Raw genomic sequence first — 23,072 nt, forward strand, 5'->3', positions numbered from 1 at the left:
ATAACAAACAGTCAGATCACCCACCGAAAGTAGATGGCTACTTAAATGCCACAGCAAAGCCAGCAGGCTAACAAAATACTGAAGTCACCAGACTGCACCCTGAGGCATTCCCAAAATAACAATAAATGGCAGAGACTGCCATTCCAAGTTATTACTGTGTAAAGACATAATGTAACAACACGGCATCAAACAAATCTCCCACATCAGCTCATTACATTAAGAATAACGTAGGCGCTGGCTTAGAATCAGCAGATCATCTCTATCAATTCAATAATGGCCTATCTGGACTGACTAGGATCAGTGTGTCATTTCTTGTTTGTGACATATTCATCCTGGAGCCACTCATTTCTTTCCTGTGTGTTAAAGTAACGTTATACTGTTATCTGTTAACACAAATGTAGAAGAAAGCCTAAGAGGCATGTAAGAATTCTTTTAAGGAAGATGTGCCTTTGTACAAAAGGAACTTCTCGAAATTAATGTAGACAAACAGAAGGCATGCATATACTCACTCTATGTACAAAAAAATACAAGGTTTTGGCACAAGCTCTAGATGAATATTTTGTGCTAATACAGTCCTGTCTTGTATGGCATTTGTAAAATATGATATTGGCCTTACTGTCACTATTTGCAGTATAAATGCAAGGCAGTTTAGAGTTGAATCATTCATGAATCATTCATGAAGGTAACAGATACATGATTTAGAAGGTTACCTACTACTCAATCATGCTTTGGTCAAAACTGTCCATTTCGCAATCATTTCTTCATAATTTCTACCTGATGCTTTGAGAAATGTTTATAGGATGTGATCATACTTCTTTTTTAGTACTTTCTGTCTTTAGAGGTTATGCATATATGTTTACATCCTGAAATTACAAACAAACCTTGTTTAAATTGCAGGAACTTGAAAGGGCTTTTGTTACATATTATTTACAAGTTTCATAGTAGCTTCCCTTAGTAATGTGTTGTATATTCAGATTATTCTTTTGCACCTGGTGTTCTTGTGTAGTGGAGTGCCATTTATATGCCTGTGATGCTGCCAGTAGTACAAGCTAGAGCAAAACTGTAAATAGTTCAAACTAATAGGTGGTTAACATAAGGAAGAAATTCATTGTTAGATGCTATTTTCTCAGGTATACTGTCACAAATGAGATACAGACACATTATACAATCACAAAACTGTTTAACCTCATCAGTTACTTTATTCACTTCTTTAACAGAGTACCCACTTCCTAAAAAAGTAATTGAACATGGCTGTAAGTTCAGCTTCAAAAACTGTTCTATCAGAAGTTAACCTAGATAACCCACAGAACTGACCTTTTAAAATATTCCTAAAAATAAAACTTGAATGCATACTATGACAATGCAAATAGCTAATTTTATTGGTACCTTTTCTATAAATTCTAGTAGCTACAGACAATATGACCTATTCTAATAATGTTAGGGCTATCATAAGTGTTGTAAAAGAGAATTGGCCCATTTTAGTGACATCACCTGATATTGAACATATTGTTGGTAGTTCTAGAATAGTGTTCAAGAAGAAACTTTTAGTTATGTACTCACCATAACTTCAGATGTTTGGGATCCATCTCGCCTACATTCTGACTGATGGTTCGGAGCCGATCCCTCGGCTCCGACTCGGCACGCTTATGCTATAGAGCGAGGCCTCTTATTGGCTGAGCTTTCTTTATCCCAGGATGCACCACCACTAATCCCCCAGATCTTGTTTGTCTGCATTCATGCACACATGCACAGCTTGTTTATATAACATTGTTAGATGTTTCAAGATGAAACAACATTGATTCGGACCTTCTGATATCCTCTGATCTCCAAGGAAGGGGGAAGGAGGGTGGGTTATTAGGAATGCAGGCAAGATGGATCCCAAACATCTGAAGTTATGGTGAGTACATAACTAAATGTTATGTGATCCGATCTCGTCTACATTCTGACTGATGGGACAGCGTCCCTAGCACCTAAATCCCGGGTGGCTCATTGGAAAACACTTCTGAGCACTTTGGAACCAAATGAAGCTCGTCCTCTAGATGCCACATCTAATTTGTAGTTAGGAATGAAAGTATGCGGGGAAGGCCATGTAGCCGCAGCACAAATGTCACCAATAGCAAGCTTAGAATGAAATGCTACCGAAGTAGCCATAGCCCTTGTAGAATGAGCCTTGACAGCGGTGGAAAGCTCCTCGTTAGAAAAAATGTAAGCTTGAGTAATACAGTCCCTGATCCATTTGGCAATAGTGACCTTTGTGACTGCGTTGCCCAATTTGTTTTCTGCAAAGGACACAAACAACTGATCTGTATTCCTTGACTCTTTGGTCCTATCCAAATAAAAACGTAACTGCCTATGGACATCTAGTGTGTGGAAAATAAATTCCACTTCATTGGAGTATTTTGGAAAAAACACTGGGAGCTCTAATGACTGTTGTAAGCATAAAGTAGAGCAGACTTTAGGAACAAAAGAAGGATTCGGTCTGAGGGAAACTCTGTCTGGATGAAAAACCAAGTACGGAGGTTTTACTGACAAAGCTTGAAGTTCTGAAACCCTTCTGGCTGAAGTAATTGCCACTAGGAAAGCTGTCTTCCATGATAGAAACTTTAATCACAGGTAGCTGCCAGTTCAAAGGGGGAAGAAGTCAAGGCACGTAATACTATATCGAGATCCCATGGAGGTGCAGGATGAGAAACTGGAGGTCTTAATAGAGCAGCACCTTTCAAGAAGGTCTTACACAACCTGTTGCTCATTAAAGGTGGGTCTATGGATTCATGAAAGTTAGAAATTGCTGCCAATTGTACTTTAATAGTAGAAACAGAAGAGCCTTGGTTGAAAAGAGAGGTTAGGAACTTGAGTACTTCTGCTACGGGAGTTGAAATGGGGTCCAGGCCCCGGAGTTGAGCCCATATAGCAAATCTTTTCCATTTGCTAGAATAAAGTTTCTTCGTAGTCGACTTGTGGTCTGAAGACAATATGCGCACTACCTCTGGGTCTGGTGCATGTCTCCTGACTATGGTTGGAAGAGGAGGAGCCAGGCCGTCAATCTTAATGTGTGTAGGGACTGGTGTAGTAGTCCCGACTGATGAGTCAGTAGGTCTGGGATCTGGTCCAGGAACCATGGACCTTCCAGAGCATGTTTCCGAAGATAGGGAAACCAGACTTGACGAGGCCAGTAAGGAGCAATTAAGATCATCTTGCTCCCTAAGAGAGAAGCCTTCTGGATTACCTTGGGTAGGAGAGGAACTGGAGGGAAGGCATAAAGCAGGCCGGTGGGCCAAGGATGGACTAACGCGTCCATAGGGCTCTTCCCCGGAGCCGGGGATAGGGAGAAAAAATCCTTGCACTTCGCATTTAGAGGAGTCGCGAAGAGGTCGCAACAAGGAACTCCCCATTCGCTGAAAATCTGTCTTGTAATAGTTATGTTCAGAGACCACTCGTGAGGAGAGAGAATGGTCCTGCTCAACCTGTCGGCTACGACATTGGATTTGCCCGGTATGTGAGTTGCCACTAGGAAGCGATTGGTTGAGATTGCCCATTCCCAGACCCTCATCGCTTCTCTGCAAAGAGGATAGGATCTGGTCCCTCCCTGCTTGTTCAGGTACCGACAACTGACATGTTGTCCGTGTGAACAGCAATTACGCCCTGAGGGAGGTAACAGTGGAGGGCTTGAAGGGACAGGAGTACTGCTCTCATCTCTAGGATGTTGATGTGGAGAGAGGTCTCTTCCGGATGCCATTTGCCCTGGACTGACCTGCCCAGGGAATGCCCCCCCCCCATCTGGGAGGCATCCATGGTCAACGTGGCTGCCAGAGGAGGAAGAGCAAAGGGTCGTCCCTGATCCAAATTGGAAGACACTAGCCACCAGCGAAGGTCTCATCTGCAAGATTCTGTGATCCATATTAGATGATTGAGAGGGAGTTCCTGAAAGGACCATTGAGTTGAGAGAAGCCACTGGAGGATTCTCATGTGTAACCTTGCCAAGGGAACTAGCAGAACTGTGGCAGACATCGATCCCAATAGTTGCAAGACCATTCTGGCTGGGGCTTTGGACTTGGGGAGTAGGGCTCGAACCTGATTTTGTATGATCTGAATTCTGTCTGCAGGTAGATAGACCCGCATCTGGTTTGAATCTATCTCTGCCCCTATGAATTTTATCCTTTGAGATGGCCGTAACACAGACTTTGGCCAATTGAAGGTGATTCCTAGGGAATTGCCCAGTGATGTTGTGGCTTGCAGGCTCTGTAGAAGTAGATGCTTTGAGGTGGCAGTTAGAAGCCAGTCGTCTAGGTATGGAAACACCTGGAATCCTAGACTCCTCAAGTGAGCAGTCACTACTGCCAAGCATTTGGTGAACACCCTGGGGGCTGTGGTGAGACCAAAGGGCAGCGCTTAAACTGAAAATGACTGCTTCCTAGGCTGAAGCGCAAGTGTCTCCTGGACGTTTGATGTATTTTGATATGGTAATACGCGTCCTTGAGGTCTATGGAGCACATCCAAACACCTTTCTCCAACAACGGGAGAATGGTTTGTAAAGTGACCATTTGGAACTTGGACTTCTTGACTGAACGGTTTAGGTTGCTTAGGTCCAAAATGGGCCTCAAGTCCCCGGTCTTTTTTGGCACTAAAAAGAATCTTGAGTAAGTCCCTAATCCGATCTGGTCTGCGGGGACCGGTTGGATGGCTCCTTTTTGCAGCAGTTTTGAAATTTCTATGGCTGTGGTATCCCATTGACTGGGTGGCGGGTCCGGGATTCTTTTGGACTGAGGGGGGGGGGGACAACAGAATGGGATGGAGTAACCTCCGGCGATAATTCAAAGCACCCATCTGTCCTGAGTGATCCTTTTCCAGGCCTTTAGGTGCTTCGAAAAACGACCCCCGACTGGCTCCGGAGCAGCACAGCCGGGCAATCCCTCAGGGACTATGAAAAGTTGAGGAGCCATGAAAGGACTCACGGTCTCCAGTGTTGCGGGGGCCTCTGCCGCCTCTGGGACGGCGTCTTCCTGATGAATTTCCCCCTCCTCTGCCTCTGGAGGGGGAACCTTCCTGCTGAGAGGGGTAAAACTTCTGCGATCTCCGGAACCACATCTTCCCTCCTCTTTTAGCCTTGGAATAAGGCCGAAAGGGAGTGGAAAATCATGCCCCTACGGCAGTCAGAGTCTTACCCTCCTGTTCACAGCGGGTAAGTGTGTCTTTCACCTTGGACCCAAACAGGGAGGACCCATCAAATGGGGCGTCGGCGAATGAAGACTTGAAGGCCTCCGCAAAATGACACAGGTGAAGCCAGGCTTGTCTCCATAGCGCAATGCCTGTACCCGCCGCTCTACTCGCTCCCTTGGCCGCATACGAGATGAGCCTCATGGACGAGTTCGAGATGGATGACATCGTAGCCAGCTGAGATCCAACCGTCTGGGCCAGCTCCTCAGGCAGGTTACCTAAGAGGGTATCGGACAGCTCCTTAATCAGATCCCTCTGGAATCTCATAAAGTGCGTTAGGTAGTTCAGAGACCTCAAAGTAAAGGCCGCTGAACTAAGGGTGCGCTTGCCGTACTGATCCATGCTCCTAGACTCCTTATTAGGAGGATGGATGGACGTAGAAGCCTCTGCTACATCCTGCTGTGTAGCAGATGCCACCACCATAGCATCCACAGCCACACCTTTCGTGAGGAACTCTCTATCTGGGGGTGCTGAAAGAAATTTGTTTGGACGAGCGGGCACCGGTTCCACAGAGTCCGGGTGTTCCCACGCCCTTCGACAGATCAAATCCAAGAGCTTGTCGAAGGGCGGAGACACCCAGGAGGCGGAGGGCTGAGCCCCAAAGGCCTTCAGGAACACCGACTCATCAGCAGAGGGAGGTTTGGACTGCCAGCCGCCTCGTTGTTTTAGGGCTTCAAGGATGTCTGCAAAGGAGACATCATCCGAGGACGACTTGGGGGACCCCTCTGCATCATCGAGATCGGTGTCAGATGTCAAAGACTCGTCAGGGGAGTCAACGTGCTTCCTCTTGCATGTTTTCTTCCTGGGAGGTTCATCCGAAGAGGCTTCAGAAGGACCTCCAGGAGGGGGGGTAACCTGAGGCCCAGGGGCTCCGCTGTCTGCTGACAGGGGAAATGCCAATGACCCAGTCTCCAAGAGTAGGGAAGGAGCCGGGGAAACTGTGGAGGTGGCCAAAGAAGATTTGGCTAGAGCACTCCTCATAGCCCTGAAGGCGGGACCACCAGAATCCTGGGAAGGTCCCCCCTCCGTGGCCACGACAGTGGACGGTACTCCCGCCGCCGACGCACCAAGAGGAAGACTTGGGACTGAAGGCATCAATCCCGAAGCCTCCCCCCCAGGGCCGAAGGAAGAAGTCCGTACACTGAACTCCGACCCAGGAGCCGGAGTCGGAGCAAGGGTCGGGCCTGACCCTAACACCTCCACTGGTTCCACCAACACCTGCTCCAACGGTGCTGAAGCTGTTGGAGGAGGAAGAACTGTAAGGGAGTAGACCATTGGCTCCGAAGCCAAATGGGCTGGAGCCGAAACCATCTTTTGGAACACCGGAGACTGGAAGAGTCGAAGGAGTACCCTGTCGATGTCCGAATCAGACATCCTGGAAGATCTCGAGGATACCGATCGGGCCCGAACCGATTTCTCCATCGGTTCCGAAGGGCCTGGGGACCGGCTCCGAAAGGATTCCACTATTATCGGCTCCGAGGAAGCCTTCACCGAAATTTCTCTTGGCTCCGAGGGGGAAGTGTCTGAGCCGATGACCCTTATCGGCTCCAATAACAGTGGAGCCAATGAGGATGACCTGCCTCTCGATGCTCCAGACCTCGGCTCCGAAACCAGAGGGGTTGAGGTAGGAGGCATCGAGGCAGACCGTTCCGACCTCGGCTCCGAAGTCCGTGGAGCCGATGGAGAGGTCTGCTTACCTTTTTTAGCCGTCGGCTCTGACTGACTGGTCGGAGCCGGCACTTTCCTCTTCCTAGAAGGAGACGGAGAGGAAGATAAAGCCTCCTCGACAGAAGGCTTGATTAATCCTCTAAGGATTAATTTGTTTTTCCTCTCCTGGAGGACTCGAGAGGAAAACGCATGGCACACACTGCAGGATTCCTGGAGATGTTTGGCGCCAAGACAATAGACGCACGAGGAGTGGTCGTCCGTAATGGACATTTTAAACCCACACCTCGTGCACTTCTTAAAACTGGATGGTTTATGTTCCTTAGACATAGTTGTAAAAACAGAAACAACAGTGAACTTTAAACAGCTTTAGGACACAGGCACAATAAGTATGTTCAAAAAAAATATATACTGAACTTTCTTTTTTTTTTACACAGTATAGAAAGGGGAAGAAAGCAAGGAGGGCCAAGACCCTCTAACTGAAACGGGTACTTGACCCACACACAACCACTAAAGCAGTTAGAACAGGGGAAGGCCCCTAACTAAAAGGGAACCTTCTCTGACAGGAAAAATAAAGCAAAAATCAATAAAACACCAAGAGACACACTCGTACACAAAATATAGCCGTTAAAACAGCTTTTGGGTTGAAAAAAAGAAAATTTCTGACAGGAAAAGATACTATTAATATAGTACTTAGCCCAGCCAATGTTGAGACCACGTCCAAGCTCTGTAAGCGGCAAACGAGATCTGGGGGATTAGTGGTGGTGCATCCTGGGATAAAGAAAGCTCAGCCAATAAGAGGCCTCGCTCTATAGCATAAGCGTGCCGAGTCGGAGCCGAGGGATCGGCTCCGAACCATCAGTCAGAATGTAGGCGAGATTGGATCACATAACATCAACAGTTATGGTGTAGAATGACAATTCCTTCAAATCTGGTCATTAGGGGACCCCACTTTACAAATCATGAGGGACATTTATCCTTGTAAGAATTGCAATTATTGTAATTCTATAGATACGACTAATTATTTCATACATCCCTGTACTAGTTACAGATATGATTTCTATTATCACGCTAAATGTGACAGGATTCATTTAATTTATCTAGCTAAGTGTACTGTGCGGCCTTTACTTTATGTAGTTAAAACAAATAGGCAGTTACATGACAGGATAGCCCAACACTTATATGATATAAAGAAATCAAATACTTCCGATGCTTTGGCTAAACATGTTTTATCTAATGATATTTCTTATAATTTAAAATTTTTGGTGTTGCAGTTGATTTATGTAGATGTTAGAAGATGTTATACTTTAAACAGAACAGAGGTCTGTAAATATGAATGGATTACCAGACTGAATGCTGTGTATGGTCCTGGCATTAATGCGTCCTGTCCATTTAAGCCCATTTTAAAGAAAAGAGGTTTGCATCATTAATTTTAAATTGCTATTGCATAATTGCATTAATTAGACCTTATATATATATATATATATATATATATATATATATATATATATATATATGTGTGTATGTATATATATATATATATATATATATATATATATATATATGTATATATGTATATATATATATATATATATATATATATATATATATATTTATATATATATAATATATATGTGTGTGTGTGTATGTGTTGGAGTTTTTAGATACTTGAGAAAGCATTTTTACGTGAAAGCTTGTATTTTACTTTTTATTAAATTTGTTTGTCAAGTGCTATATCTGTTCATATTTTTATTCATCGTTTTATTCAGTTAGTTTTTTCCAGTGTTATTGTTTTTTGTAATTTAACAAAATGGACTTCCTTTTATTCACAGATCACATAATGTATCTCTCACTCCTATACTTTAATCTAATACCTACACCCTTTTATTTTTTATTAATATAGTGTTTCCAGAACCTATGATTTGTCCAAAAGTCCATAAAATCCTTTCTCTTCTAAACTGCTGTCTTCTATGTTGTCCAAAAATCAGATGTCCAGTAATGAAATAATCTATAGCTCATAGTATCTATACCTCATATTGTATTACAAGCCATCTCGCAACATCTTAGCATTGCTTACATTAACAATCACAACAGTGAAGTCAACAATTTCCCTGCTATGCAGCTTTATTTGCTACATCTTTCAATTTTTATTTTATGCATCTCCGTCATTTTCCTGTTGGTTTTTCTTCATCACCATTACTCGTTGTCTGTCAATTACTATCTAACCCTTTTTCTGTCTCTAATATTTACATTCAGTTTTTACATTAAGTATACTACAACTGTATTAGTTTGTGTAACATTTTCTTAGACATCTTTTACATAGCTTGCTTATCTTGAATTATTTATTTGCCTTTCCTTATGCTTGTTTTGAAAAAAGTGCATTTTGCTTCTCATTGTCTGTTCTACTGCTTTACTTTGAATTCATTATCTTGCTGCCTGGGACCACAAAATAAAGGAGACGCCATTTTAGACTTTTGTCTGACAAATGGCTTGATGGTAACCAGCACATGGTTCAGAAAGAGAGAGTCACAAGATCACTTACAAAAGTGGCCAGCATGCTTCTCAGGTAGACTTCCTCCTAGTAAGGAAAGGGCACTGGGTAGAATCAGTGACTGAAAAGTCATCCCAAGTGAAACAGCCCACAACATAAAACACTTGTTGCCACAATCAGCTGCAAGTAGTTGTCAGAGAAGGCTGTAAATAATAGAGACCAGGCTGAAGACCTGGAAGTTGACTGGAGAGAAAGCAGAACAGTTCAAGAAATTACCCAGGACTGTAACACTTCAAGAAGTGGTGGAAATACCTTCACTCCTCACTCCATATTCCTTCACCATCACCAAACTATGGAACTCGCTTCCTCCTTCTATAAGAAACATGGGCAGCACCACCACCTTCAAACAAATACTGAAAAATCATATCAACTCTTCCTGGCTATGTACCTGCTCTATAACCTTAACTCTTCCTTCTCCTTATATTATAACTAAATTCCTATGCTTTTTACTACTAGCAACTGATGATGCTTTCTCCATATTTGTTATTTTTTTTTCTTTCATCACTTGTTGATACTGGTACAATAATGATGATTAATTTATCTCCGTTTTTGCCACTCTGAATTCATCTGGCAACCAACTAAATTCCTGCTTTTATGTATATATTCTGTATGTTACTGTAATCAAACCAACTAAATTCCTGACTTATGTATATATTCTGTATATATTACTGTAACCACTATGTGTAACATTATTTCTACTTCTGTACCAATTAATGTTTAATTTTTTTCTGCATCTATGTTCTTGTCGGAGCTTTTCTCCCCGGGCCTCCACTGAAAATGGGCTCTTTTAAGCCCAGTGGACTTTCCCAGTAAACAGATGCAATAAGTAAATATAAATAAATAAATAAAATAGGTGGAGTTGAAGAAGAATGGCAGTGCCTCTAAAAGGGCTACAGAAAAAATACTCAGTTAAGCCAGGTATGGAAATAAGGTACATAAGGAAGGCTGGTGTTGGAATGCAGAAGTCAAGGAAGTCCTCAAAAGAAAGTAGGAGTTCAGGAAAAAGTGGGAGATAGAAAAGACAGAGCAGGCTAGGAAGGAATACTGGTTGGCTAACAAAGAGGCTAAGAGAGGAGTTGCAATAGCGAAGAACAAGGCATCATAGGCACTCTATGTGTGTATATATACGGAAGTATATCCCTCATTGGTGAGATCTGATCATAAACTAATCTCACTGGAAATCCACATCCCGCCCCCACCCCAAACAAAAAAGACCATAGTGAAGAACTTCTCTAAAGCAAACTTCACACTACTCAAGACTGGTGTGGTATCCTTCAAGGCCCCTGAGCCAGAGGAAACCACAACCCAAGCTGCGGAAGCCCTTACAAATGCCTTCTATGAACACCTCCAGGACTGCATGGATCAAGCAATCCCAAATAAAACCAAGACTCTTTCCACAAAGGGCAAACGTCCAGTCTGGTGGACCCCAGCCATTAACAAACTTTACAATAAGAGGAGAAAGCTATTACATGATAGAACAAAATCCATAAAAGGGAAGTCACCCTGATCATTATTAGTAAAAAATACGAGCACTCATAAAATCAACTAAGGCCAATTTTGAGAGAAAAATTGCCATGGATTCAAAGGACAATCATAAGGCCTTTTTCAGCTATGTTAGGAACCTGGGTGGAAACTCCCAGATATGCTCAGAATTAGTCCAAAATGATACAAAAATCACTGAACCCACAGACATTGCCAACATACTGGCAGACAGGTTCAGTGCAAACTTCACCCCTCTCCCTAAAGGAGAGATAACTATCCCAGCCGAGTGTAGCCTCCCGGACATCTCAAATGCGCAGGTGAAAGCTGCTTACTCTAAAGCTAAAAACACAGCATCAATGAGACCAGATGGTGTCCCCGGCTGTGTGCTACACGAGCTAAATGAGGAATTAAACCCGCACATAAGGCAGCTGTTTAATCCCAGCCTTACCACAGGATACGTGCCCAAGGAGTGGCGTACGGCAACTGTGGTCCCACTCCACAAAGGCGGCGCACGGACCCTGGTAATTACCGCCCATAAGCTTAACAAGTCTAGTCTGCAAAGCTATGGAGAGGATCATAATGGAGCTCATAAACAAAGATATAGGGGACTTGCAGACATTGGACCCGACCCAGTTTGGCTTTGTCAAGGGAAGATCATGCCTCTTGAACTTGGTCGACTTCTTCGAAACAGTCACCAAGGCCATTGATGAGGGAAAGGCAGTCCATACAGCCTACCTTGACCTTGCAAAGGCTTTGACACAATACCCCACTCGGTATTGTAGAAAAACTTACCAGCTTAAATGTAAACCCATATGTCACAAGATGGGTTGCAAACTGGCTTAAGGACAGAACCCACAGGGTTAGAGTTGCTGGCGCTGTGTCAGACTCAAGCCGGTCACAAGTGGTGTCCCACAGGGCTCGGTCCTTGGCCCCCTATTGTTTGGCATCTACTTCTCAGAAGTACAGGCCAACATGGGAGGACTTTGGCTGACAAAGTTTGCAGACGACTGCAAACTGGGCGCCATAGTGGAAAGTGCATCGGACACGGATATCCTTCAGAAGGGACTCACGGAAACAGATAGCTGGTGCCAGAGCCATGGCCTGAAGTTAAACGCCAAAAAATGTATAGTCATACCCTTCGGGAAAAACAAGGTAACCCCAAGCTACCATATAGGTGGCAATCCACTAAGCACAGAAGAGGTTATCAGGGACCTGGGGACCCAGGTTGACAGTGGCCTTTCTTTTGACACTCACGTTGCTAAAGTGGTTAGAAAGACCTTCTAAATTGCCCACCTGATCATGAAGGGATTCATATCCAGATCTAGTGAGGTCATTGTTCCCCTGTACTCTTCACTTATCAGACCAATGATCGAGTACAATGCCCCATTCGGGATGTATCTCACCCGACATCTGCAGCAATTGGAGAGACCCCAAAAGTTCCTCACCAAAAGGATAAAGGGACTCCAAAATCTGTCATATGCTGCCAGATTGAAGAAACTCCAGCTCTATTCAGTCGCATACCATCTGCTCAGAGGTGACATGTGCCTGACATACAAGGCCATGTCCAACCCGGAATTAATGGACATGCTCCACCTCAAAAATCCAAATCCACCAAAACCACTAGAGCAAGCGACTTAAACCTTAGCACGGATATAAATAGGATGTGCTGGAGGGATAGATTTATCACTCAGAGACTCCTATGCTGTGGAATAAAATCCCGGTCCATGTGAGGCAGAGCACCTCGCTGACTCTGTTCAAGAGAAATCTAGACCTGTGGATGGGAGATCGTAGGTTTACCCCGGGAATCATCTCTGTGTCACTGCTGGACAGAGGCACAACAAACTAATGGGCACAGTATTTTTTCATATAAGGGGTGGCGTAAGCCACAAAAATTTGGGCTAGGCTTATAAATGCCTTAGGGCAGATATCCTAGTATAAACCTATGAACCTATGAACCTATGAACTCTACCGACTTCTGGAAAGTGACTCAGTAAATGGCACAAGAAAACTCTATTAGGCTGGAAGGCAAAGACAGAAAGCTAAAGAAGATAGTCAGACACTCATCATAACATCAACCTGCTCGCCAGTCCACAGGACATCAAAGGCAGATGGAAAGAATATTAGCAGCAGCTTCTGAAAGAAGAAAACCCCACAGACACTGTACTGTCCTAGACACAGTCTACAGTGAGAGAAGAGGGGAAGCCCACCACAGAAGAAGTAAGAACAGCACTAAAGAAAATGAAGTCAGGGAATGCAGCAGACTCGGATGAGGTCACAGCAGATATTATCAAGATGGTGGATGAGGTAGGAGAGAAATAGCTACTGAGGATACGTATAGCAGTATGGAGAGAAAGACATATCCCAGATGACTGGAGAATAAGCATACTACTGCCACTGTTCAAGAAAAAAGAGGACATTCACAAATGTGGGCAACATAGAGGTATCAAACTCATATCACACTGCATGAATGTTATGCAGAGAGTGATTGATAAACAAATATACAGAGCAGTAGAAAGCAAGATGGGAAATGAGCAGTTTGGATTCAGATCAGGATGCAGCACAAACAGCCTGATGTTTGCAGTGAGATTGATACTTAAGAAGAATCTAAAAATCAGGAAAGAGTCCAAATGGGCATTCCTAGACTTGGAGAAGGCATATGACAAGGTCCCAGGGAGCCTCTACCTCTAGGCCTATAAGGCAAGTCACCACACAATCCAGCATTCTAGTCATTGGAGACTCCATTGTGAGGCACACTGATGTCCCTCTCATCAGGCTGAGTAAGGAGAAAGTCATGGTCAGTTGCTTATCAGGGGCTAGGATCCACCACATTACCCAGGCACTCAAGTCACTGGACCACAATTACCAATATGACTCAGTCATAGTCCATGTGGGAGTAAATGACCTGAGATGCACCTCCCTATATTATATGAAGAGAGACATCATGGAGCTCTTGGAATATGTGGCTCATGCTGGTATGAGCCTAGCATTGAGCAGCATTTTACCTTCTCCAAGGATGATGCCACAATATGAACAAAAGATGATTGACTTTAATAACTGGCTTAGTTTCTGGTGTCATTTTAAGGGGGTGCAATATTTGTCAGCATGGAAGGAGATGGTCAACAGAACATGCTGCTTTGCCAGGGATGGTCTGCACCTCTCCCCTCTAGGCTTTTGAATATTAGCTAAAACATTGTCTACCCCCATAGTGCCTTTTTTGGGCAATGCCAGACTGAAAGTACTTCAGACTTAGCAAATCAAAACAAAGAAAATCTAAAGCTATTACTGCTCAATGCTAGGAGACAAAACAAACAACTCCACTCCCTAGAAGCTCTCTTTACCCTAGAGAATGCTGATGTCAGTGCGGTCACTGATACATGGTTTAAAGCCATGGAGAGCACACCAACAGTGCTAGGTTATAATGCCTTCCACACATTTAGGCCAGCTACTTCACAGGCAGGGACTAAAGTCGGAGGTGTCTCTATTTACATCAAAGAGAATGTTGGTCAAACAGGACAATGCACTTGAACTGCTCCATGTTCAAATCACCATAGGCAAAATCCAATACCACTTTCTAGCAAGCTATAGGTCCCCCTTTATGACCCAGGAAACCCATACCATATATTTAAACTTATTAGAAACACTAACCATCTGATCCAATACCATATTCATTTCCCTGTAAAATCTACCTTAGAACATTACCTCAGTCCTGTGTTACTCACAGAGCAACTAGTTTGCAGAGTGAGCAACATTTACACATTTAGAACTATTTAGGTCTACCTTACCTTGCTGAGACAGTATCTGGTTTGGATGCTGGGCAGCATTACTGGTTAGGTTATCTGCAGATTACACCAAGTAAGCATCTTTCTGAAGTCTGGTTATACACACTGTCCTCTTCTAGCCCTTGCAAATACACTTTAGGACCTGCAACTATGGATGGGCACTTTTCTGCTATCTCTTCATCTAGCTTGGTGGACAATGGACATCTTGATGCAATGTAGCAATTGTCTTATGTTCATGACAACTACTTAATTCTTGAACAGACAAGTACAGTATGTGAGAGATGTAGTTACACATTGACACTGGAGGCTAGAGTCTCACATACAGACACAAAAAGCAACAGACAGGTTGTCAGCAACTTACACACATCACTCACTGCACCCACAAATGACCACACACATAAACCTACATATGCGGAGGTGCTGACATGTAACTTACCCAAACCCGAAAGACACAGTCCTCAGAAATTTCACATGCACACAAACAAGACAATTCCCACCACAACACACAAAGCCATATCTCATTGTGTCTCAACTACCAAGCCCATAAGGCAAAACACTCCACAATACAATATTCTAGTCATAGGAAACTCCATTGTGAGACACACTGATGTCTCTCTTACCAGGCTGGAAATGGAGAAGTTACAATTAGTTGCCTGTCAGGGGCCAGGATCCACCAGATCATGCAAGCACTCAGGTCACGTACCCTAAGTACCAGTATGATTCATAGTCTATGTGTGCATGAATGACCCAAGACTTAATTCCTTGGGCTATATGAAGAAAGACATGATTGAGCTCTCACAATGTGTGTCACAGGCAGGTATGAGCCTAGCATTGAGCAGCATTCTACCATCTCCAAGGATGATGTCACAATACCAGCAAAAAATGATCGACTGTAACAACTGGCTTAGATACTGGTGTCATTCCAAAGGGGTCCAGCACTTGTCAGCCTGGGAAGACATAGTGGATCGACCATGCTGTTTTGCCAGAGATGGTCTTCACCTGTCACCTCTAGGCTTTTGGATATTGGCCAAAACTTTATCCACCCCTATAGTGCCTTTTTTTAGGCATTGCCAAACAGACAAACCTTCCAACATAACAAAAGCTGCTCAAGACAAGCTAAAGGTGCTACTGCTCAGTGCTAGTAGTCTCAACAAGAAACTGCACTCCCTAGAAGCTCTCCTCCCCCTGGTGAATGCTGACATCTGTGCAGTTACCAAAGCATAGTTCAAAGCCATGGAAAGCACTCCGGCAGTACATAACTATAATGTCTTTCATACATTCCGACCACCCAGTGAACAAGAAAGAGCACACCTCAAGGCTGTTCAAACAATATGGCATGCTTATGATACTCCATGTCCAACTAATCATGGGAAAATCCATTACCATATTTGTGCTAGCTACAGGTCCCCCATGACGAACCAGGAAACTCATACATCATACCTAAAGCTACTAGAATCATTCACCATCCAGGCCAATGCCATACTCATGGGTGATTTTAACTACCCCTCCATTAATTGGGAGGCATACGTGACCACTAACATGCAGGCCCAAAGATTTCTTGACTTTGTAAATTCAGATGCCCTGGAGCAGCTTGTCTGCACTCCCACTAAGGGAACAAATATCCTAAATCTGGCACTCACAAATATGAGAGAGTGCTGCACCCCCTAGTGTGATGTTCTCATTAGTAAGATCAGATTGCAAAGTGGGCATCCTTGAAATAAAGGTAAAACTGGTCCTCCCACCTAACCCCAAAAACTTTACGAACTTTTCTAAGGTAAATTACCTGCTATTAAGGGATGACATAGCCAGTTTCCAAGCTTCACCAAATCCAGAAAACACAAAAACCTGTTCAGAGGTGTGCAAAAAAGCCCTGTATGATCATATAAACACCTGCATAGAAACAGCAGTACCAGACTGAAATAAATCCAGGTCAAACCACAAAAACAAGGGACTCCAGTGGACGCCTGGTGTTAATAGGTTGTACAACAAAAGAAAGAAAAGCCTGTCAACAACTAAGACGGAATGTGCACAACAGAGCAAAAAGTCCCTCATTAGTCTAAACAAGTGAATCAGGGAACTAGTCAAGTCTCTGCAAGCAGGCTTAGAGGTAAAAATAGCCTCTAAAGCTATGGATAACCATAACATCCAGCAATGTGCGGAAGTAGTTGTAGATGGCATCACCTATACTCAGCCATAAGATATAGCAAATGTGTTGGCTGACAGATTCAACTGAAATTTCACCTCCCCATCACCCCCATTCTCCCCTAATACCCTCCACCACTCCCCTGACAGTTATCACCAAAGAGCAGGTTGCTGCTGTGCACTCTAAAGCTAAAAACATGGCTTCAGTGGGGCCTGGCAATATACCAGGTTGCCTCTTAAGCAGCTTAAATCAGGACTTATCAGGCCCATTCAGATCTCTATTTAAGCACAGCCTCTGGACTGGCTTTGTCCAGATAGAGTGGAGGACAGTAACAGTCATCCCTCTGTATAAAGGGGGACCATCTACTGATCAGGGAAATTTCAGATCTACAAGTTTGACTAGTCCTGTATACAAGACCATGAACTTGATAAATAATGACAAAGAAAACCTCCAAACACTGGAATTGACTCTATCTAGCTTTGTCAAGAGCAGGTCATGCCTACTGAATCTGGTGGATTTTTTTGAGAAAGTCACTAAGGCCATGGATTAGGGTAAAACAGTACATACCACTTACCTCGACCTGGCTATGGCATTTGACACAGTTCCCCAGTCAGGTATTACAGACAAACTCACAAAACTGGGTATAAATTCCTACATCACCAGATGGATAGCTAGTTGGCTCATGGATAGGGCATAAATCCCCTGTTCGTAATATACTTCTCTGAAGTCAAGGCTAATGTGAAAGGCCTCAGGTTGACAATGTTTGCTGATGACTGCAAGTGGGAGGGGGGGTCATTAAGCTGCCATAAAAACATGTTGATCACACTTTCTTTCCTATGATGGTCTAGCTCAGTCAAATGATTGGTGCCAGAAGTATGGCCTAAAGCTAAATGTGAAAAATTGCATTATCATAACCTTTGGGAAGTCAAATATCCCTGCAAATGACATCATCAATATCAAATTTCTAAGAGTAGACTCAAAGGTGAGAGCTCTAGGAACACAGATAGACTGTAACTTAAACTTTGACCTCCATGTGGCTACAGTGGAGAGGAGGTCCTTTTATGAGGCACAACTTATAAGTAAAGGTATGGCATACAGATCCAAAGAAATTATCATCCCACTGTATTCACCCCTCAATAGACCAATAATTGAGTACAATGTGCCATTTGGCACGTAGCTGACTAGGGACTGACAGCAGGTGGTGTAACCTCAGAGGTTCTTCACAAAGAAAATACAGGCTGTAAGCAACATGTCCTATGTGGATAGACTAAAAGCCATACACCTTTACTCTGTCAGCTACCGAATATTAAGAGCTAACCTATGCCTGACTTACAAGGTACTGACAAATCCAGGCCTGATGGAGCTGCTACACATCCACATGTCAAACAATGCAAGGGTCACCTGACCTTGGGATCTAAACTTAGTCAGCAACTCACACAAGACATGCTGGAGAGACAGAGGTGTCTCTCAGAGACTGCCCCTTCTTTGGAGCAAGCTTCCTATTCTCATTAAGCAAAGTCCTTCTCTGGCCCTCTTCACACTCAGTTTGGATCAATGTATGAGGACTTGCAAATTGACACCTGGGGTAGTGCCTATGACCCTTATGGACAGGGTCAATCTGTAAGATACTCAAGGCATAGGCATATACCTGTGGCATCCTCTTGCCCCTAGGGGCCATATATTGGGTAAAATGAGGCTATATTGGCTAGGCTTGTAAGGGCTGTTAAGCCATTAGCCTAGTAATCTAAGAATTTGTGAGAAAATTATTCATGCACATCTTCACTTTCTGATTCATTAAACTCATTAACAGCATTTATATAATTATTTTCAGCATCACTTTCTACAGTACCTTGCACAGCAATTTTATTTATTATAACATCATTACCATTTTGTGTAACATCAGTCGTCTTGCAAGATAGGATAACTAAACCATAAATGTCCTTGACTTGTGCTCTTTCTACAGTACAATTTTACTAGAATATGTGCATGATTTCCACACTAAGATCACTCTTGTCTGGGCAAGCACGTATTAAATACTCACAAAAATAGTAGGATTTTGGTTGCATCCTGTATTTTACTTTCCCATTTCCTTTAATGATAATTAGACTGAGTAAATATTACAGATCTGAATCATTGACCGAATGTGAAACCCACAATTTCCATGGCCTAGTGTAGAATTGCCTCTCATCCAGTATTCCCATTATTTTTAATCATTGTGACAGCATTGCTTAAAATCATGCCATTCTTCTTTATAGACATTCTCAGTTATGCACTGTATTACAAACTTTCTTTTAGCTTGTCTGTTCACATTTATAAATACATATCTGTTGTATATTGGAGAAAATATATATTTTAGAACAAGCAACAACTAACCTTTCAGCAAGAGAAAAACATAGTCACCTCTCAAAAACAGGTGAGCCTTCAATATATGAACTTATATTAGTAGCTTTGTAAATCAAATGCATTATTATTTTGCCCAGATAATTTATTTTTCTGGCTTTTAATTTTTACGACAGGTTTCTGTTTAGGATTATGTGAATTGAATACATTGTTTGACTGCTGATGCTATGGATGGTCATCTGGTTCCCTGACATTCTCCGCTGAAATTTTGGTGTGTGCAATATTACATTCCTTCCTTTCTAAACATGGAAATTCTCTTGCTAGTTCAGGTGTTAACTACTGAAACCACTGTTAAAGCACCTGATAGTGTTTCTTCTCATTTTTTATAGACTCCATTAAATCCTTTTCACATTTCCTTATCACTATAATAATGCACTGGTATCATCCAGCTCTTGTTTGTTTAATACTTTCATCAAGACAGTATGACTCAGTCCTTTCTTCTGCTATAGTATCAATTATTATTGCAGTATCAAAATTATACAGATTATCACCTACCACACTGTCTTCATTTTAGTAACCTTCATACTCTCTTGTTCTCACTATCTTTGTCTCTTTCCCTAATCTTCCCTAATCATAAAGATTAGGGGATATATTAGATTATTTCAGCCAGAAAAACAAAATGTAAAATCATCTTGTTACAATGTTTTAAATGTTTACATTCTTTTTTTTAATTTTAAATGGCAAAAGTAATTTGCATTTTTTGTTATATAGTACCTACTAACATCTATATTTCAACATAATCCAAAAAGATGCATTCAGATCAACAGCTTCTCATCTGACAAAATGAGATGACCTTCCTCCCTACAGCATATACGTTATACCGTTATGGTCTAACATAGCTGCCCTGAGATTTGAAAAGGCTTGGTACAATGTGGAAGCCTTTTCACCAAAAATGTCTATATTATGTCATGCCTTTCTGAATCATGGATTGCCCTACTTATGAGGTTTTCTACTTTTTGGGCCCTCAGCACAGAGAGCGGTCTTTTGGGAAAAAACTGCATGCTAATACTATTTAGCCATGTGGTCTCCCCCAAAATGTCTATATCCCAGTTTGCTCAGCTGAGTGATTTACAGACTCACCCAGCAGAGTACACTTCTACTGTAGGAGGAAACAGTACCTTCCATAAAAACATGTTCATCATCAGTACTCTCTTATGAGGGTACTCATGGTACAGCTTAGGTCTTTGAAGATGTGTGTGTGTGTGTGTGTGTGTGTGTGTGTGTGTGTGTGTGTGTGTGTGTGTGTGTGTGTGTGTGTGTGCACATGCTGGTTTGTGCATGCAAGTATATGGGTGTCTCTAAGAATGTGATCAAGTGTGAGGGGCTTGATTAAGTGGATGTGTGTGTCATATAGAGTGTGCCTTTGATATCACAGTGCATGGACTGCTGTGGAGAACACTAGCAAGGTTGCTAGTGTTTGGTTCGAAGACCGTAATGAGCCAATTATGAAGACTTTCTCAATGGAGGTATAAATGTTTCTGAATCACATTTTCTCTACACCATACTAATTTACTAACCATCATAAGACAATTCGTATGAGCTCTGAGGATTTTACAGACTGATGAGTTAATATTTTCAATACGTTTTCTGCTGAAAACAACTCTTAAAAATCTTTTTTTTGCAGTCACCTTTATTGAATTATCATTTGTTACACAGACAAATTTACATTCATATAAAAGTAATCACACTATAATTAACATATACATTTTACTTCACATAGTTTGCTATATGTCATATAACCTAAGCAACACTACATAAATTATTCAATTCCTGCCTTTTTTCTTTCTTTTTTTTTAACAAGAAACATCTTTATTAAACATCACTTACAACATAGTCAATCATATATTTATAGAAATGAAAACAAACCACACTGACAGCGTCCTAGTTGCAAGCATTTTAAATCACAATCCATACTGACACTCCAGGTTGCAAACATTATACATCACTTATAATTTACCCAATCTTCTTCAGTCAAACATTACATAGCTCATTTAAGTCCTGCTGCCTTTTAACCCTCATTCCTCCCTTGTTTGTATTGTTCCCACGATTCCCACTTGCTTCCCTGTGTAATTTGCTGCTACCCTTTTCTAAAGATCCCAATTCCAGCCGTTTTATCTCTGTTACTATACTCACTACTGCTACTGTAGCTGGTTTAGATTTTGATTTCCATTTTCTAGTAATTGCTTTTTTGGCAGCCACCATTATTGGACACAGTAAAGCCTTACCATGCCTAGGCAATTCCAATTCTTTATCATAGCTCAGAAAAATCATCTTCCTTGTCACACCAATCTGCCCAGCCAGCATCTCTGGCAGTGTATCCTGCAGGTCATCCTTAAAGTTTGCCACATCACTACACTCCCAGAAAATATGTTCCCAATTACCTCTCAAAAACATCTCTAAAAATCCTGTGTACAAAAACAGGTTGCAAACAAGTCAAATAGTCTCTAATTTCCCACAAAAACATATTATTCACTACATTTTGTTATATTCCATTAAAACCTTTACTGGAAATTTATTATGATCTAGTCTTAAAATAAAATCTTTCATGAAATATATATTGACTAAAACTATTCTTAGTGTTATATCTTCAAAAATAATCTCATCTAAATATATTTACTCCGGTATAGTACAAAAATTGATCTGCACAGTTTCATGAGCACATACATTTCTATGCTACAACAAGATATCTGTTTTAATCTTCCATTACTTTAATATTTTTTCAATCAAGTTTAATTCCATAATCATAAAAAGGTCAGGTTTACATTCTTAGAGTTCATTTCCCCATTTCTAATTACTGCTGATAAGTCTTGTTCAAAAGTTGTCCTGCAAAACCATTTTGCACACATTTGAACATAGTCCAGAAAAACTCAAAACATGTAATAGAAAGATTGGTATGAATGCCTCTGTTAGCTTGCACTTGATGCAAAATCCCCTTTTACTGGGATTAAGATAATTACATCACATTATAGTAAAAATTATTTTCACTTCTAACTTTTCTGGAAGAAAAAAATATTACATAGGTTCCTAATTTTGAAAGTAAATGCTTTCATTAAATGCACTTCCTTCCTGACAATTTTCGTTCCATAGAGTGAACTGATAACATATTTCATAACTTATGGATGATTCAGTGGTGCGGTAGTGTTGTCACCTCACAGCAAGAGGTTCTAAGGTTTGATTCTCAGCTGGGGCATCTTCTGTGCGGAGTCTGGATGTTCTCCTTGCATTCGTCTGGGTTTCCTCCAGGTGCTCTGGTTTCCTCCCACATTACAAAGAGATGCATCTGGAGCCTTCCTCCCCGGACCACCACTGAAAACTGGCTTTGTTCCAAGTCGGACTTTCCCAGTTAACAAATGTTAAATAAATAAAAAAATAAATACAAACTTCTTCTCCCATTGCTGCCTGATTATGTCTTAATTCCTGATACTTTGCAGTCTCTCATAAAAAACATCAAAGCCAACCCCTTTGCTCTTTTGCATAGTAATAAATTACCCAAACTTATTTAAATAAAACTGAAACTTATCAATTGAAATCTAAGCCAAATTTTGCTTATCTGTGTAACATAATGAAAAATCCACTCTTACAACATCTCCTGTATCTCTGTTTATGATTGGCCAAATTCTAGCCTCTTTGAACACCCTATGATTCCAAGTTCAACATTTGGACCACAAGCCCCTTTCATCTAACATTTTTTGCTAAAGTAGGGTGAGAGATATTCAGTTATGTCCACATTCTATAAATATCCCCTAACATCTTTCACATAATATTTCTGAAATAAATTCTTTACAACATTTTAGATGTCCCACTATCCATTGCTAGTCCCTTTATATTAAGTACCAGA

Source organism: Protopterus annectens, chromosome 8.part0 (assembly GCF_019279795.1).
Source record: "Protopterus annectens isolate FY-2018-M chromosome 8.part0, PAN1.0, whole genome shotgun sequence".
NCBI lineage: Eukaryota > Metazoa > Chordata > Ceratodontiformes > Protopteridae > Protopterus > Protopterus annectens.